Source organism: Neopsephotus bourkii, unplaced genomic scaffold, assembly GCF_033783945.1.
Source record: "Neopsephotus bourkii isolate Nb327-2 ecotype Australia unplaced genomic scaffold, CSIRO-AGI_Nbou_v1 NB_479, whole genome shotgun sequence".
Classification (NCBI taxonomy): Eukaryota; Metazoa; Chordata; class Aves; order Psittaciformes; family Psittacidae; genus Neopsephotus; species Neopsephotus bourkii.
This window is the reverse complement of record NW_026900980.1, coordinates 2403345-2417722: the sequence shown is the minus strand read 5'-3', so window position 1 is coordinate 2417722 and position 14378 is coordinate 2403345. Positions and strand designations below refer to the sequence as shown.

Here is a 14378-nt window from a genome sequence, read left to right as displayed (position 1 = left end):
GCCGCCGCCGCCAGTTGTTGACCGCGGGCGGATAAAGAAAGAGAGAGAGAGAAAGAGACGTGGGCTGTGGGTCGGGAGCATGAGGCTCTGTTGGCGGGCGGGGAGGCGCTAAAGTGAGGTGGCTGCCCGGGCTCGGGGAGTGCCGCCGGCAGCTGTCAGCGCCGCCACGCCGCCAGGAGCCGCCGGTGAACAAAGGGGTAGCGAGACGGTGGCAGCCGCAGCGCCCTGCCTGCGCTGGGGAAGCCTCACCACCGGGCGGGCGGATACTGCTCACCGCTGCAGCCGCTGAGTGACTGCCCGGCTGCCCGCCGACTGGAGACCCGGTGGAGCGGGCACTCCAGAGGGCGCCGCATCCGGAGAGGAGCGAGGGACAGAGAAGGGGCCGTTGAGCAAATGGAGGTGCTGAGTGGCGGGCGCGGAGGCGCCGGGAAGAGCCGGGGAGAGCCCCTGTGAGGAGCCGGTGAGTGCCCCGCGGCGCTGGCCGCGATCCCGGCGCCGCCTGTGGAGGCTTGGGTGGGATGCGCGGGCCTGCGAGCGGGCGAGATGAGGCGAGTACGGCAGCGGGTACAGCCGGGAGACTTCGCACATCTGGGCGGTGACAGCCCGTCGCATCGAGGGTGGGGCGGGACAGGAGCATCTTGGCTCCGTCGGCAGGCGAGGGGAGCGGAGCGGAGGAGGTGAGAGCAAAGGGTAACTCCGGCGTGCGGAGGTAAACAGCGGGTTACCGAGGCTGGCCGTCCGCAGGGGCGGCGGCGATACTGGTGTTAGGACGCGCCCCGGTGTTCAGGGGTCTGTAGGGAAGCGTAATGGCGGTGGGCCTTGGGCTGGGTGGTTTATGGGGTGAGAGACCGCCTCTGGTCCAGGTTCCCACAGCCGCCGCGCCCTGCGGTGACGGGGGTCTCTGCCCGAAACCGTCTGGGTTGGGGGCTCCCTCGGCTGGGACCGTGGGGAAGTTCGGAGTTGCCCGATGGCCTGGCTTCGTCCAGCTCCCGCTGTTGAGCCCATGCCCTCCTTGTTCGTAGCTTGGAAATTCTGCCTTGAAGGCAAAAGGGAAGAACTGCGAGTTGGCAGAGCGGCAGCATGAGCTGCTGGGCGAGCTGTGGCAGCGTAACCTTCCTTCAGGCTGGGTAACGCCGTCCTGAGCCGTCTGTCGTGAGTGAAATTGAACGCTCACGGTGTCGAAGAGGAAACTGAGTCTTGGTGCTGTGACGGTTTTATGTAAGTAGCAGTACCAGTCTCCTAGGCAGGTCTAAACACATACTGGAAATTGAGCGACTTTGGAAAAGGAAGAACAACCTTGATAATTCACGACTGCTCACCCTCTTTTATTTACGGTTTTCAGATAGTGTGAAGAGCGAATGTGGAGTTACAAAAACATGCTCTGTAGAGTAAGGCACGAATACCACAGCTTAAATTGTTTGCATGCGCCCCTTTATCGTTAATAACCATTGTTGATTGTGCTTTCTTCCTTCAGTGCTTTTCTGTGCTTACGAGTTCCAGAAATGGAGTTTTAGTTGTAGACATAACATCAGTAGGTGTGCTGTAAATAAGCACTTCCCCTAAAGAGAGAGACCACTTCTGAAAGAATTATAAGCTATGGAGTTTAGCAGTGAGAAAAGACTGTGTCTTCCTTCCACGTATGAGTGTTTTATCCTTACTTTCATCTCATTTTCAGTATGAAGTGTGGTGGTTTAATTTCTCTTTAATCTCGCTTAGGTGTATGAAAAAAATACTCTCCCTTGAAGAAAAAAAAAGAAAAAAGGCTTTGGTCATAAGGAAAGCAGCAGCATTTTTCAGCTTCTGAGAACATGTGGCTTATTTAGTTGGGGTGTCTACACAGAAGTGAAATGGTAGAATTTGTAGCATTTTTTCCCCTCTCTCCCCTGGACATGGAAAGAATAAATGCTGGCCTTACAAATAGGAGGCCAAATTACAGAAGAGGCTTCTGGAAACTTTAATTCCAAGACCTTCTGTGGTCCTGCACTCAGGCAATTCCAACTTCAACAAATTTGAGTTTAGTCCTTAAAATAATATTTCGGTAATACAATATATTATTCCTGAATACAAATACTAGAAATCTACTAAAAAGTTAACCAATGTTGGTGGTGCCCTTTTATATATATATATATATGCATCTGCAAAGTATTATGAATTAAAATTAATTGGAAAAAATAATAAAAAAGAACACTGGCACTGTCGTATCAGTAGGCAAAAGGCAATTTAAGCAAGAAAGCTTTGTGCAATCCCCCCAATTTTTACTTGTGCCATGCACATCTATATAGGACTAGGTAGTACATATCTAAGTACATGACTAGGTTTATTGTAAAAACATGGACTTTCCTAGACATAGTTATATAGTCTATGTAAGTTTACATGCATCTGTTCATATATGTTCCTATCAGGTGTACAAACTCCAGAAAATTAAAGGAAACTAAGCATATAAATTCAAAAGGGAATGACTTCTCCAGCTGTCAGCTTTGGTTCAGTGGAACAACTACAAAAAAAACCCCCAAATCATGGGGTTAGAAAATGTCATTATGCCTTTGTTCACTGTATAAAAATCTTGTTAACGCTACTGCTGATTTAATCTCTCCTGAGCAGTTTCTCACCTGCTGCTCTGTGGCACCTCTGCTGTGATTGATTAACATGACATTGCTTTTTGTTTCAGTAAGAGGGTTTTGTTTATTAGCTGTTAACTGGTTTCCCTAGCAGGGTTTGTGGTGAGATTTTGTTGGGGGTTTTTTGTTGTTGGTTTTTTTTTGTGGGATTGGGGTTTTTTAGGCGTTTTTTTTTGGGGGGGAGGGGGGTTAAAGTCTTTTTCTTGTTTTCTGTATGTGTGGCTGTGCCTTGGGGTTTCCTGTGTGTGTTTGGGGTTTTAAAATTATTATTTATTTTAGCTTTACTGTTTAGATGTCATGTAGTTATCAGTTTACTTGACTAGTAACTTGTACCTTGGAATCTGAAAACTTGAAGTTGCTCTTTGCAGTTGTAACTATTGAAGTTTTTCACCTATGCTAAGGTAAGAAAGAAAATTGAAAATCTGGATGTTATGAATATATGTGCTGAACGAGTTATGTTTCTAATCACATTATTGTGTTTGTATGATTGATAATGATACATAGCAAAAATCTGTTTTGCTTGAAGAGCTGCCCTGTGGAAATTCTGCAGGGTTAAATATGACACAGAAAGTTGTGTTTTCAACATCATTATAATCAAACAATACTTTTACCTGTTTCCCTCCCTTCTCCCAAAATACGTGCCACATACTTTTCCATGGAGTGTTATTAAAATCACACATATGCTTACATTTTAGGGGCAGATGATATTTCATGCAAGGTTACATACATTACATTAAAAGTTCAAGATGGAAAAGTCTATGTAAAGTTTAAAATCTGCTAGTTTTCTTTGGAACCACTAAATCTTTCAGATTTTAAGTGGAAACAGAAAAAATAGTCTTTACCATTGTGGAAGGCCAAGTGCAAGGTCCTCCACCTGGGCTGCAGCAACCCCCAGTGTCAATATTGACTGGGGGATGAAGAGACTGAGAGCAGTCTAGCAGAGGATTGTGGATACCAGTGGATGAAAAATTGGACATGAGCTGGCAATGTGCTTTTGCAGCCCCAAAAGCTAATAGTATCCTGGGCTGCATGAAAGAAGTGTGGCAAGAAAGAAGGTCAACAGAGGTAATTCTCTGCCTCTACTCAGCTCTCATGAGAGCAACCCTTTCTGGAGTATTGTGTGCAGTTCTGGGACCAGCATAAGGGCATGGAGCTGTTGACTGGGCCTAGAGGAGGGCTACAAAAACGGCCAGAGGGCTGGAACACCTCTCCTATAAAGAAAGGCTGAGAGAGTTGGAGTTACTCAGCCTAGAGAAGAGAAGGCTCAGGGGAGACCTTATAGCAGCCTTCCAGTGTGTAAAGGGTGCTTACAAGAAAGAGAAGAGAGAATTATTACCAGGGCCTGTAATGACAGGACAAGGAACAATGGTTTAGAACAGAAAGAGGGTAGATTCAGGTTGGGAATAAGACATTGTTTTTCACTTTGAGGGTGGTGAGGCAGGTTGTCCAGGGTAGCTGTGCATGTTCCATGATTAGAAATGTTCAAGGTCAGGTTGTATGGAGCACTGAGCAACCTGATCTACTGAAAGATGTCCCTGCCCATGGTAGGAGGGTTGGATGTGATGACCTTTAAAGTCTCCTTCCAACCCAAACCATTCTGTGACTTTTTTTTTTCCTGAGGAATATTAGTTTGTCTTCTCTAGTATCAGTAAAATATTATGGTTTGCATTCCAGATTGCCTTAGTTTATATTTCATATGCATGTGTTCATCTCTTCATCTGTCTTATCTCAAAAAATACTTGGAGTGTTGTACAAATAAGCGTAGTAGTAACAGAATAGCTTCAGTTTATTAGTCCAAGAATCATTTTGGAAAAAGATATTAGTCAGTTGCTTTGCTGTCTTTTTTTTTAAACATGTTCTCTGAATTTCCTTTACTGTCTGTGCTTTGTTAAGAGTACAGTTCTTACTCTCTGCTTGTTTTTAAGCTGACATACCTTAAATTGTACTATGAAAATAAAAAAAATAAGTGTCCATGTAAAATCAACCAGCGTTTTCTTTTTGGTATGCAGAGGTAGCCTGAGGGAGTAGTTGTTATTGCTCCAATCCTTTTCCTGTATTCCTGATTTTGACAATTGAAAGTAATTTTCAGAAGTTGCAAACATCTGATATATGGATTAACATTTGAAATTCACATTTGCGTGTATCCTTGATTCTGTTGTTTTCCAAACAAGAGAATCGCCATAATTTTAGATGAAACACTTCTTTTGATCTAAAGCTAATTTGTAGTACTGCTAGTATCCTTAAATATTCTTTAAGGGGTTTTGTTGGAGTTAGTTAAGAGGTACTTTCATTTGGTGGTTTTGCTTTGATTTATATTTTAATGCACATAAATTCTGAACTCTGACTGTTGAAGGGTAATTGCAGTAAAAATACGGTAGCAGGTTGTAAATGGATTACTGCAGGGAAATAGAAGGGCCTCTCTGCTGAATGCTTGGGATCATTCCTGGCTTGGGTGGCTTTACAGAGCAGCTGCGTGACGGTGTTGTCTGTAGAGTTCCTCTTGTAACTTTTCTCATTCATTTCTGTACTGACTAGGAAGACAAGGGGACAAAATGGATTTTGTGAAAGCAAGTTTTATGTTGATATATAAGCTTCCACCTAGGAATCAATGTTTGCACACAGCAAATATAGTAATATTTTGCAATATAGTACTGTTATTCTTTGACAATAAGTTAATGTAGTTTAAATATTACATTGTGACAATTAGGCAGTGTATTATTGATTATATATAACATAGTTCTTATGTACAGGCTTCCATGCTGGAGAAAACCTTATGAAACATCTTGGGGATTTTCCTTACTTAACAGAGTTTCACAGTGTCTTGTGCTTACCATTTTGATATACCTGAGCAACTTGCAGGATGCATGATACAGAGGATTCCCTGTCTTCTTCCTACCTGGCTAAACACAGTGACCAAAGGGATAGGGGCAATGGTGACAAGTTCCTGCCTGGTGCAGTAGGTGCATCTCCTGTGCGACTATGCCACCTTCCCAGGTGGCCTTGCATAATACTTACAAGTCTGTAAATGGAACAGAACAATAATTAAGTCAATGGTTCATCTAGCTTGGAGGTGTCACCGAGGTTAAGTTGACCTGTGCCCTGCATCAAAACTGCTCCCATAGAGAAGAAAGATGGGTTATTGTTATGGGAGGCCCCTTTCTGCAGACTCGTTCCACTTCTTAGGGAAGTCTCCTGCATCCCTGGGATCCAGGGTTAAAGATGTGAAGAGAAAGCTTCCTACCCTGGTATGACCCTCAGATTATTATCCATTGTAGATTTTTCAGGTAGGCAGCAATGAAGTTGCAACAAGAAGTCCAAGGGCAGTCAAGACAGATTTTAGGGCTTTGAGATGACTTGATAGGGGATCAGGTGCACAGGTAGTGTTCTCGTCTGTCCTTTCAGTTGCAGGGAATAATGAGGTAGGAAACAGGAAGAGCCAGCAGATCAATACCTGGCTCTGAACCTGATGTCACAAGCAAAGTTTTGAGTTTTTTGATCATGGGTCAGTTTACTCGACACCAGGCTGGCTGGTGACAGACTGAGTGTCCCTGTCTCAAAAGGAGAAAAGGATCTTTGCACAGGAGTTAGCACGGGTGTTGAAAGAACTTTAAACTAGATTTGAAGGGGGAGGAAGGATAAAATGAGTCTCACCAGATATAAGCCTGTGGATGTCATGCCAGTGTTTGAGGGATAGTGTGCTAGCGAGGTCCTTCAGTCTGCCATCTCAGTGCAGGTAGGGGATGGAAATCCATGCAGCAACAAATACACAAAGGTTATTGATGTGTTAGAAAGCACAAAAGTGCCTGCGAATGGTCATGTAGAAATTAGGGCTTCTGCCCCAAAAAGGTGCTGGTATCAATAGCCCAATTGAAGTGCATCTACACCAGTGCATGCAGCATGGGCAACAAACAGGAGGAGCTTGAAGCCATTGTACAGCAGGAAAATGATGGTATAGGTGCCATCATGGAAACATGGTGAGATGACTTGTACACCTGGTGTGCTCCGAAGGGATACCCCTCAGAAGGGGTAGATAGGAAGGAAAGATAGGCAGTGGAGTAGCCATGTAGGTTAGGAGTTGTCTAGAGCTTAATTATGGCTGAAATAGGGTTGGGTGTTTATGGGTAAGAATCAGGGGGAAGGCCAGCAAGGCAGATACGGTGGGAATCTGTTGTAGACCACCCAACCAGGATGAAGAGGCAGGAAAAATATAAGCAGCTGGGAGAAGTCTCACAATTGTTAGCCCTTGTTCTTGTGGGGTACTTCAACTTACCAGATGTCTGCTGGAAATACAACAGACAGGAACCAGCGTAGGAAGTTCCTGGAGCATGTGGAAGGTAACTTCCTGACAGAGCTGGTGAGGGAGCCAACTAGGGAAGGCACCCGCTGGACCTGTTGTTTGTGAACAGGGAGATCTGTGGGTGATGTGAGGGTTGGAGGCTGTCTTGGGCACAGCGATCATGAGATTACAGGAAAGGAGGGTTAGTCCACCTTAGGCTTCTGGAGGGCAGACTTTGGCCTGTTTAGGAGACTGGTTGACAGAGTCCCTTGGGAGACAGTCCTGAGGGCAAAGGCATTCAGGAAGGCTGGACATTCTCCAAGAAGGAAATCTTAAAGGTGCAGGAGCAGGCTGTCCCCATGTCCTGAAAGACAGACTGGTGGGGAAGAAGACTGGCCTGGCTGACCAGAGAGCTCTGGCTGGAACTCAGGAAAAAAGGAGAGTTTATGACCTTTGGAAGAAGAGGAAGGCAACTCAGGGGTACTACACGACATTGTGAGGCTTTGCAAGGAGAAAATTAGAAGGGACAAAGCCCAGCTAGAATTTTATCTAGCTACTGCCTTCATAAAAAGTTTCTATAAATACAACAAAAGGAGGGCTAAGGAGAATTTCCATCCTGTATTGAATGTGGGAAGAAGTATAGTGACAAAGGGTGAGGAAAAGGCTGAGGTACTTAATAACTTCTTTGCCTTAGTCTTTTACAGTAAGACCAACTTACAGTAAGTTGTTCTGTGGGTACCCAGCCTGATGAGCTTGAAGACAGCAAGTGGAATGCAGCCCCCATAGTCCAAGGGGAAATGGTTAGCTACCTGCTATGCCACTTAGACACACACATCTATGGGGCTGGATGGGATCTACCCAAGGGGACTGAGGGAGGTGGCAGAAGAGCTCGCCAACCCACTTTCCATCACTTATCAGCAGTCCTGGCTAACTGGGGAGGTCCCAATTGACTGGAAGTTAGCAAATGTGATGCCCATAGAAGAAGGGCTGGAAGAAGGCTCTAAGGAGCAGCCTGTCAGCCTGATCTTAGTGCTGGGAAACTCATGCCGAGTGCCATTACGTGTACAGGACAACATGTACAGGACAACCAGATGATCAAGCCCATTCAGCATGGGTTTATGAAATGCAGGTCCTTCTTGACTAACCTGATCTCCTTCTCTGACAAGGTGACCCACTTATGGATGGGGGAAAGGCTGTGGATGTTGTTACCTAGACTTTAGTAAAGCCTTTGACAATTTCCCACAACATTCTTCTGGAGAAGCTGGCTGCTCGTGGCTTGGACAGGCATACTCTTTGCTAGGTAAAAAAACTGGCAGCATGGCCAAAAAGTGGTGATGAATGGAATTAAATCCAGTTGGTGGCTGGTCACAAGTGGTGTTCTCCAGGGCTCAGTGTTGGGGCCATTTCTGTTTATAATCTTTATCAGTGATCTGGGTGAGGTGAGCAGGTCCAAAGGAGGGCAGTGAGGCTGGTGAAGGATCTGGAGAGCAGGTCTTATGAGGAATGGCTGAGGGAGGTGAGATTGTTCAGTCTGGAGAAGAGAAGGCTGAGGGGAGACCTTACCACTTTCTACAACTACATGAAAGGAGGTTGTAGTGAGGTGTATGTCTGTCTCTTCTCCCAAGTAACAAGTCATAGGACAAAAGGAAGTGGCCTTGGATTATGCCAGGGGAGGTTTAGATTGGATATTTGGAAAAATTTCTTCACCAAAGGGTTGTCAAACATTGGAACAGGCTGCCCAGAGAAGTGGTGGAGTTGCCATTCCTTGAGGTATTTAAAAGATGTGTAGATATGGCACTTAGGGACATGGTTTAGTGGTGGACTTGATCTTAAGGGTCTTTTGCAACCTAAATGATTTTATGATTCTAACTTCTGTGGTGTAGTCTGCCACGCTATATAGCATTCTGGGAAGTAGAAACTTGGTCATTGGCTACTACTCCTCTATATCTCTTCGCTGCGTTTAGGTTTTCTTTTCTCTCCAACAAAAACAATGACAAATAAAAGGTACTCAATTTTGACATGTGCCGTTACTGTGAAAATACCACCCTAGAAGCTTGCAAGTAAATAAAAAGACTTTTGGAAATATTGCAGTCACCAAGTTCCATGGAATAAGGACTGTCATGTGGTAACCAAATGGTGTATATTCATTTTAAAGGAGTATTTTTAAATTGCTGTGAACTACTTAGCCCTTGCTTTCTAATAGAGGCTGTGGTTAAAAAACACACTAGGCATTTCCAAGTCACCATGCTATTTTGAGTGAATCCTTAAGTTTGCTGGAGTGAGCTGAACTATTCCATGTATATTTACAGCTGATGGTCTGCCAGGCATAGACATAGTCCTCTCTCACTTTCTGAAACAAAGCACAGTTTAGAGGAAAAGATAAAGAATGATCAATTTCTGGATCATCTGTGAGACTGTATACAGTACAAGTTGGTTTGAGAAACTTGACTTCTGGTGGCTGGACAATAGGTTTTGAAAACCAAAAGAACCTAGAGAGAATTGGTTTGCTATCAAAGAGACCAACTGGTTGTAGGTTATTCACTGTATTAAGCAAGAAAGTAGGCTATCACCACTTGTATACATCCTACATATAACTTTGAGAAATGCTTGTAATTTTGGGGCATTTTTTCTGTAATCTGGAGTAAGTTCTTATATTTAAGTGTGTTGGTGTTTTTTTCAGGAGTCACTATTGGAGGTAGATAATAAATGCTTATTGAAGGAAAGCTCAATTCCTTACTTTCCAATTCTGGATTAACTTAAGATACTAAAATACATTTAATGGAGGCAAATTTTTCTTCAGGTAGTATTTCTAAATCTCATGCACTTAAATCCTTTTCCATTTATGCAAGTTAAGAAAGATATAACATATTGATAGGAGGTTTATATCCTTGAATCATGAAGGCTACTACTGTTGATGTTTGTGTTACTTCTCTTCTGTACAGTCTCTGCCATATCTTGTATTAGCTGTTCTTCCTTAGTGTTGTGTTGGTATGTATCCGTATTTACTTACATGATGTTCTAGCTTCTAAATATTTGTTCCTCTTTTCTTACTTTTCTATATTCCATCCTTTTGCCCTTATTTTTCTGATTGTTTTGGTTTTCATTGTAGTCTCGTATCTCTTGAAGGAAACGTTTGTTTCTTTTGTAGACAATATAAATGGCTTGTAGTTTCCAACTGCTTTTGCAGGATTGTCTTCAGCACCATCTGCTGTGATAATTGCTGGTATGCTGTGTTATGCTTACCTGATGCCTCTGCCTCATGAAGTTAATTGGATGAGTGACACCTTTTTAGACATGCTGTGGTGTCAAGGTTGGTTGGTTGTGGTGGTTTTTTTTGACCACTGTTAATGAATTGACACTTCTGTGCAAGTAGAAATTCTAAACAATTATTGACAGATGAAAACATAAGAAGAGACATGCAGTCTTGAATAGGCTGTGAAGCAAAGTGCTAGCAAGAAATAAAATAAACTAAGGGAAAATTTAAAGTCAGGTGGGCAAGTTCCTATGTGAATGCCAATCTGAACTGAAATTTAACTGTAATTCACATAGAATTAGAGGTTATAGAGAGGAAACATAATATTGTTTCGAGCTGGTTTGACTGAGACTCTGATAGATGATGTCAGCTAGCATGGTAACCTGTCAGGTAACTTACTTGAAAAGTGGTAAAAGCATGATTGTGGCTAACTGTGAAAATTCTTACGCAGTTTGATTCTGTGCTAATTGTCTTAAGCAGTTTAAATACTGACTTTTGAAAAATGTGCTACAGGAGTGTTGGTGATCTCTCCCCCTCCCCCCCCCCCTTTTTTTTTCCTATGAAAGATAATTCAAGGAAAGGTAAAATTGTGGAGTTTATTTCAAAGCAAAGCAATTTTTTCAATGCCATTTCTGGGAAAATACACTTAAAGTTTACGTAATGATGATTATGTATATACTCATGGCATATTTCTTGACTGTTTTATATACTCTGTATTGGGTTGCAGTAAATATAAATGTAAGTTGGAAACTGATTCTCTGCACCAGGTACTTCACCTGATTGTCATCACTCTTGGAATTTAGCATAGAAAAGAATTAGATTTTTCTAGTTTATAAATATAATTTGGCTTTCAAAATAGGCTGTGCTTGTTCTTTCAAGGTAGTTTAAACGACTGTAGGAACATCATGTCCTGTTTGCATGCAGCTGGTTTTGGTGCTGATTGTAAATTACTGCAGATGAAATAACTTGGTGGAGAAAATTGTATTTGTTATATTTATTAGTTTGAGCTGTGTTTACAGTCCACTTAAGCCCTCCTCTTCAGAGAGCTCTCACAGATGTTAATTAGGGTAGTAATAACCCCCGCCTCTTTTGTTTTGACTGGACTTTTAATAGGAGTTTTGAAGGTAAAGTTAAAAATCATATATTTCCATGAAAGCTGCTGCATAGAAACTCAAAATCTTACTGTATTAAAAAGAGCATATTTTGTTAGGATGCACAGATGAAGCACTGATAATGGTAATATTGAAATATTATGAATGCGTTATGAATGAGCCTTTGGAGAAATAGCTGAGAAAATTGAGAAAGTTCATGATAAATACTTCTTGTATGTTTTTGCACTACCACTATATTAAATACCAGTTCTATTAAAATTTGTCATACACTTAAGAATAGGAACTTTAGGGCTGCTGTTATTTACTGATGAACTCTTCTCCTTACCAAGGGTTTGATTATTACTGTACTATTGTAGTGTGCAGTTCTGTGTTTGTATTTTTATTAGCTGTTATGTGTGTAAGATAAAATAATATATGCACGGATAGATGCACATCAGGACTAATTTTCAGCAGTAACAACCCATAAATGTTGCAATAGGATTTTCCTCTCAAATACTCATTTTCTTATTACCTTGCATGTGTAAATTACTTGCAGAATTGTTACTTTTTTTAGGATTTTTTTCTTCAATCCAGGTGGCTCTGCTATGCTCTAGATCTCAAAGCAGCTGGTGGAAAAGCAAATGTATTAATCTCTGGTTAACTCTGTTACGTTGAAAAACTACAGATAGACATATAGAAATGTCCTGCCAGTATAGAGCCCAGGAGATTTGTTGGTAGTCTGTCAAAATGGTGAATTTCATCAGTGGCTTGAAGAAACTGAAAAAGTATGTAGCTACTAAACTGTGAAGACCAAAGTTCCAGCTGTGCTAATACTGCAAGTTACAAGTTTCAAGATTTTAAAGAACTTAATGATGGTGTTTCATTCACATTTGCTAAGTAGTTGAAGTTACCTCTATAAGGTGAGGATATTTTAAAGCTCAGCTCTTGACACACAGCTACATAGCAGACTTCATGTTAGCAAAACATGTGGCTCTTCTACTACATTTATTCTACAGAAATAATTCTACTACAGAATTGCAGTACCAAACAATCTAAGCCTGTGTAGCATTTTAGAATTTACAGTTCTAAAATAAAGTGTTTGTTCTCATGAAAGAGCTCCAGTTACTTGCATTCTCTGAAGTCTTCGAGGTACACAGCCTGAGACATTACTAACAGCTCTGTAGCTGTTAGTACAAATATACAGTGGTTCTTAATTTAGGCCCTTTTCCCTGACTCGAGAGTCACTGACACAGATACTTTACATATTTAGTTCTCCATATTTAGAAGGATGGGTTGGAGAGAAATCTTTCATTGGAGCTATTTCAGTGAGTCACCAAGAGCAAACTATCCATTAAGAAAAAAAAAATACTGAGGAGGCTTTATTTGGTGGCTTCTGTATTGAAATACAAGTCCTTTGTAACGTCCCATTTACCAACATGTTAATTAGTTAAAATTAAAACTACTTGCAAGTCCTTTATCCTTTTTAGGACGTGATAATTAGCATTAAGGTTAAATAGTGCAGGTTTGCATTTACTGTCTTTATTAACTACCTGGATGGGGTGATGGAGTGCACCATCAGCAAGCTTTTTGATGACACCGAGTTGTGTGTGTGCTGGAGGACAGGGCTGCTCTTCTGAGGGACATCAACAGGCTGGAGAAATGGGCTCACACCAACCTTGTGGTGCTCAACAACAAATCTGAAAAATTAAACAGAATAAGCCTACACAGTGGTACAGGTTGGGAACCTGTTGCTAGAGAGCGAAGTTGCAGTAAATGACTTCACTTTCCTGGTGGACACCAAGTTGAATGTGAGTCAGAAATGTGCCTTTACCTAGCAAGAGTGAAGCCAGTAGCTGAGAGAAGTGCTGTCAGCTTGGCATTTGTGTGACTGCATCTGAAACAATGTCTAGCTTTGTGCTTCCCAGTATGGAAGAGATACCAGCATAGTGGATCAAGTCTAGAAGAAGACTGCCAGGATTATTAGGGAGCAGGAGCACGTAATGTAGAAAGAAAAGCTGGAAGAGCTGGGTGCTCTTGGTGTTCAGAGAAGACATGGGGAAGGATCTTGTTTTCAATTAATGGGAGAGTAGAGAGAAGACAGAAAAGACAGAAACAGACTCCTCTTGGAGGAGCTGGGTGACAGAGCTAGAGGCAACAGAAAAAGTTCCAGCAAGTGGTGTTTCAGTTAGACACTTAGGAAAAGATTACACCATGAGGATGGTCAAATGCTGAGACAAGTTTGCCCAGAGAGGTTGTGGGGTCTCCATCTTTGGGGGTACTCTGAGAACAACCTTGAGCAGCTGTTGAACCCTTGAAGATTGCACGGGGTAGAGGATTGAAGCATTTGGCTTCCTGAGGCTCCTTCCAATGTACATAACTCCTCGCTTCGTATCAGATGGTACGGTTGCACATCCAGCTGTTCTCACCCCCTCTGCATGCAGCTGGTTCTGACCCAGCTGAAGTGTGTGGCCCAGAGGATGGTGGAGCTTTGTAGAACAGTGTGATTATGTCAAGTAAACTCTGCTTTACAGCTCAAATCCTCGTTTTTAACCTGACTTCTGCATAATCAAAGATCTGAAGTGATTAGTGCTTTAAATTACCATGTCTTAATGGAATGAACTAATCCTGTAATAAGGTATCTTCTTTCCTGTGGTGTTGTTTTTTAATAATGATGGGGGGGGGGGGGTGTCTGTAATATACAAAAAAACTTTTCCTGCTATGCAGAAGTAGTCTGATTTCTTGTGTATCCTTTCAGGCAATTAAATAAATACATAACTATAATTGGAAACAAGCTTATTCTGTTTCTTTATTGAGGTTGGGTTTTTTGGTCAGTTGTTTTTGTTTGTGGGATGCTGTTTGGTAAGGGGGGTTTTTTTGTTTGTTTGGTTTGGTTTTGTGGGTTTTTTTTTAATTCAAAAATCCAGACATTTTCTTAAGCAGGCTGCCTGAGGTTTATACTTAATAAAGGAATAGAAAGTTAAATTCATTTGTCTGGAATGGGAGTTAGATAACATGTTCTAGTATAAAATACTTTGTTGTAATGTGTAACTAAAAAGAGATAATTTGGAAGTTTCCACCTCTGTCTCTGGATGTTATTACAGTGTAAAATAAGCAAACCTGAATAAAATAGTCACATAATT

The 14378-nt window shown here is 42.1% G+C and overlaps 1 protein-coding gene across 4 annotated transcripts in view; it reads left to right on the top strand.

Moving 5' to 3' along the window:
* The first annotated feature begins 322 nt into the window (after positions 1-322).
* The window catches only part of ANKIB1 (ankyrin repeat and IBR domain containing 1), a 94765-nt gene continuing 80709 nt past the window's right edge, over positions 323-14378 (top strand). For 3 of the 4 annotated variants that reach the window (XM_061350111.1, XM_061350112.1, XM_061350107.1), the window contains exon 1: positions 323-460. The gene's annotated coding sequence lies outside the window, so the exon portion shown is untranslated. Of the gene's footprint in view, positions 461-1022; positions 1219-14378 lie in introns of all 4 variants that reach the window. The other variant, XM_061350109.1, reaches the window with a different exon arrangement.